The sequence below is a fragment of the Bison bison genome, unplaced genomic scaffold (genome assembly GCF_000754665.1).
Source record: "Bison bison bison isolate TAMUID 2011002044 unplaced genomic scaffold, Bison_UMD1.0 scf7180017856835, whole genome shotgun sequence".
Classification (NCBI taxonomy): Eukaryota; Metazoa; Chordata; class Mammalia; order Artiodactyla; family Bovidae; genus Bison; species Bison bison.
In genome coordinates this window covers 15542-20371 of record NW_011487408.1, presented here as the reverse complement: position 1 = coordinate 20371, position 4830 = coordinate 15542, and the positions used below count along the sequence as shown (strand labels likewise).

General features: G+C 42.3%; 1 protein-coding gene across 1 annotated transcript in view; it reads right to left on the bottom strand.

The window, feature by feature from the left end:
* Positions 1 to 4830, bottom strand: part of LOC105002917 (olfactory receptor 51I2-like) — a 17695-nt gene that overhangs the window by 11874 nt on the left and 991 nt on the right. The gene's annotated exons all lie outside the window — the stretch shown is intronic.

Genomic DNA, 4830 nt, shown 5'->3' with positions numbered 1-4830 from the left:
ATTAGGAAGTATTAAAAAAAAACAAAAACAAAAATACTGAAGTCAATGCAGTTTCTAATAGTCAGGTGAATTAATAGATATAAAGTATTAGGATGTTGTTGCTGTTCAGTCACTCATCATGCCCAACTGTTTGCAACCCCACAGACTGCAGTATGCTAAGCTTCCCTATCCTTCGCCATCTCCCAGAACTTGCTCAAACTCATGTCCATCGAGTTGGTGATGTCATCCAACCATCTCATCCTCTGTCGGCCCCTTCTCCTCCTGCCTTCAATCTTTCCCAGCATCAGGGTCTTTTCCAACGAGACAATTCTTCCCATCAGGTGTCCAAAGTATTGGAGCTTCAGCTTCAGCACCAGCATCAGTCCTTCCAGTAAATATTCAGGACTGATTTCCTTTAGGATTTACTGGTTGGATCTCCTTGCAGTCCAAGGGACTCTCAAGAGTCTTCTCCAACACCACAGTTCAAAAGCATCAATTCTTCAGCACTCAGCCTTCCTTATGGTCCAACTCTCATATCCATACATGACTACTGAAAAAACTATACCTTTAACTATACAGACCTTTGTTGGCAAAGTAATGTTTCTGCTTTTTAATATGCTGTCTAGGTTCATCATAGCTTTTCTTCCGAAGAGCAGGCATCTTTTAATTTCATGGCTGCAGTCACCATCAGCAGTATTTTTGGAGTCCAAGAAAATAAAATCTGTCACTGTTTCCATTGTCTCCCCATCTATTTGCCATAATGGGAAATTTGCCATGATCTTAGTGATGGGATCATTTGCCACGATCTTAGTTTTCTGAATGTTGTAAAAAAATAAAAAAAAACATTAGGATATAAATATTTTTCTTTAAAGATGATCTTCATTGTAAGCACGGGAATCTCAGGGCCATGGGTTAATCTTTTCCTTGTTTTGTTTTTCCTTTCATTTTGCTCAGAACTGTGTATGGAGTTACCAAAAAAGGTCTGTATAGTCTAAGCTATGGTTTTTCCAGTAGTCATGTATGGATGTGAGACTTGGAATATAAAGAAAGCTGAGTGCTGCAGAATTGATGCTTTTGAACTGTGGTGTTGGAGAGTTCTTGGACAGCAAGGAGATAAAACCAGTCAATCCTAAAGGAAATCAGTCTAGAATGTTCATTGGAAGGACTGAGGCTGAAGCTGAAACTCCAGTACTTTGGCAACCTGATGTGAAGAGCTGACTCATTGGAAAAGACCCTGATGCTGAGAAAGATGGAATGCAGGAAGATAAGGGGATGACAGAGGATGAGATGATTGGATGGCATCACTGACTCGATGGACACAAGTTTGAGCAAGCTCCAGAATTTGGTAATGGACAGGGAAGCCTGGTGTGCTAGAGTCCATGGGGTAGTAAAGAGTTGCACACGACTTAGCAACTGAACTGAACTGTGTACAGCATTAACTTATATCCATACGAAGAAGGATGATTCTCCAGGACAACTGGGAAAATGATTCTCTGGATTGAGAGGGGAGCACAGGGTAGCTTTTCCAGCTTCATGTCTCTAAGACTTCCTCTTATGTGAACAGCTCAGAGTAGCATCTCTCTTTGAGGCCATTTCTGTGACTCAGAGCTAAGTCTGTTTCCAGAAGACATTTGACTCCCTCCCTCTGTTTCAGCCCCAGAATTCAACAGACATTTTTTCCCAGGGGAACTCAGCTTTGAAGGCTTGTGTAGCTGTAGAAGTACTTTCTTGTTTATGCTTTCTTTATAGCCTTTCTATCCGTTATCACAACCTTCTTTGTCCCTTACTCAATGATCTTTCTGTGGGTATGTGGTTCCCTTCATGCTAAGGTAATATCGTTTTGGAAAGACTTATTTGCTGAACATTTCTGAGATTCTTAAATACTGTAGACCACTGTGCTACAGGAGCTCCAGTAACTTTCACAGTGGGGAGGGAACAAGTTGATAGGCTCTATAATAGATACTACTCTACTTTGTAAATTAAACACGCAAATAAGCTTTTCTCCAGAACAGGTTGGCATCAGGTCCCACCAGGGCCTTTTTTGACCTTGTCCAAACTGGGGAGCTTTGATTCCCATCTAGGGGGGTTTGGCTCCAATTTGGGGTGTTCTTCCTGTGAAGGGAAACTGTTTATAAGGCACTTCAGAGAAAGGTCACTGGAACCGGGAAGTCATGCTAATGTGACTTTCCAGCTGGTTAGGTTTTGGTTTATTTTGGCTTCCCAGGTAGCGCCAAGTGGTTAAGAACGAGCATGCCAGTGCAGGAGACATGATGAGATGCAGATTCAATCCCCGGGTCGGGAAGATCTCCTGAAGGAGGAAACGGCAACCCGCTCCAGTATTCTTGCCTGGAGAATCCCACAGACAGAGAAGCCCGGTGGGCGAGAGTCCATGGGGTCACAGAGTCAGACATGACTAGAGCGACACAGCATGCACTGCAGTATTGTTTGATCCTGTCACGTGTACAAGTACCTGGACCTTGGCAGGACTATACCCAGTTTTACTAGTCAATGTCAAAGCCATCTGCCAAGGTTTCGGTGTTGTCCTAGCCTATTGTGGTGTGTTTGTGGTTTTACAGGGGTTTTCATTCCATACTGGAGTAGGGTTTGTTAGTCACCTTCACTGCACTGACCCTCACCACACATTTTCTAATCTTGTGGTTTGGCTGCTGCTGCTGCTGCTAAGTCACTTCAGTTGTGTCCGACTCTGTGCGACCCCATAGACGGCAGCCCACCAGGCTCCCCCGTTCCTGGGATTCTCCAGGGAAGAACACCAGAGACCTTATTCAAGGATACTTGAGATTTCCCTGACACCTAACATTGTTGAAGATATTAACTCGGATTTTACTCTGTTTTATTGTTTTCTAATGTCTGTTTGATTTGACAGCCAGGTGATGTTTGGGAGAGATCAAATTCTATATTGCTTCTATGTTTTAGGGGATTATCATGTCACTCATCCTCTCTGGTTTTATTTTAGAAAAAGTATTTCATGACCCTATGAGAAAAAAAACATGGAAAATAATGCTTATTTAAATATATATACACATATGTACTAGCACCAGGTGGCGCTAGAGGTAAAGAAGTTGCCAATGCAGGAGGTGTAAGAGACACTGGTTTGATCCCTGGGTTGGGAAGATCCCCTGGTGGAGGAAATGACATCTGCTTCAGTACTCCTGCTTTGAGAATCCCATGGACAAAGGAGCCTGGTGGACCACAGTCCACAGGGGTGCAAAGAGTTGAACATGGAGATCCAACCAGTCCATCCTAAAGGAAATCAGTCCTGGGTGTTCATTGGAAGGACTGAGGCTGAAGCTGAAACTCAAGTACTTTGGCCACCTGATGCGAAGAGCTGACTCATTGGAAAAGACCCTGATGCTGGGAAAGATTGAGGGCAGGGGAGAAGGGGACGAGAGAGGATGAGATGGTTGGATGACATCATGACTCGATGGACATGGGTTTGGGTGGACTCCAGGAGTTGGTGATGGACAGGGAGTCCTGGGATGCTGCGGTTCATGGGGTCACAAAGAGTTGGACATGACTGAGCTACTGAACTGAACTGACTGAAAGCAACTTAACACACACACACACACACATATACATATATATATATGTGTGTGTGTGTGTGTGTATGAATGTATAACGTTTTTCACTACCATCTGCATCTCAAATCATCTGTAAGGATTGAACTATGCTGTAGTCTGTCCACCACCCAGTGAAGAAATCCTCACACTAATCTACTTACCTCTGCTGAGAGTCTGCAAGCTGCTGTGACTTTGTACGTGCTTTGCATAAATTTGCACAGAATTCTCTACCTTCGTGATTGTTACTCTCCAGGAATTATGCTCTGAATTTCCTAATATTCTTTGGCTACCTCTCCTCTGCTCTTGTTGTTGTTTAGTTGCTAAGTCATGTCCAACTCTGCAATCCCATGGACTGTAGCCCGCCAGGCTCCTCTGTCCATGGGATTTCCTAGGCAAGAATACAGGAGTAATTTGCCATTTCCTTCTCCAGGGGAACTTCCTGACCCAGGGAACAAATTTGCATCTCCTGCATTGGCAGTCCTTGGCATGTAGATTCTTTATCTCTGAGCCACAAGGAAATCCTCCTGTTGCTCTAGCAACATTACAGATGTCTCTGAGCTTGGGTGATGAGTATAGGCCATGAAAATCCACATTGCAGCAGATGGTGAGAGCAACTATTTATGCTTTTGAAGTAGATTCACCCTACCATCAGTCACTAATATCTATTTCCCTTCCATTCAGAGTTCTAACTAGCTCCCTAGAAGAGAGTTGATCCTTCCATCAGCAATGCCCAACAGATGGCAACATATGATTTTTTTTTCCCACAAAACTTTTCTCCTGCTTTTAAATTTTGGAATTTCTGGTCTTACATGGTTTATACTGCAGTGTCACTGTGACAATCATATATGTTCCATTTTATCAGTCTCATGAATACTCTTACTTATTTCAGAAGTGTAAAATTGGTCACGGTTATTGTGTATCTTTAATTTTTAAAGCTAAAAGATGCTCAAAACCATTATTGCTATAAAAAGCATTGGATGATACTTATGATCTTAAGTAACATAATCCCCAGTTATAATGTTTCATATGAATGTGTTAGGCTTTGTGTTTTTGAGATTTACTTTAAAAATTAGTTGATATTAGCATACTTGGATAAATAGAAGTGTCTAGTTTAAGACCCTCTTCCTTACTGTGAGAGAAGTCATTTTGGCAACCTGTAATTTGGTTAATTACAAAGTATCTTGATATTTTAAGTTATGAATTATAGCCAGGCTATACTCTATAGCTAGTAACAGGTACCCAACCAGAGGCCCATGTATAGAAAGAAATGACA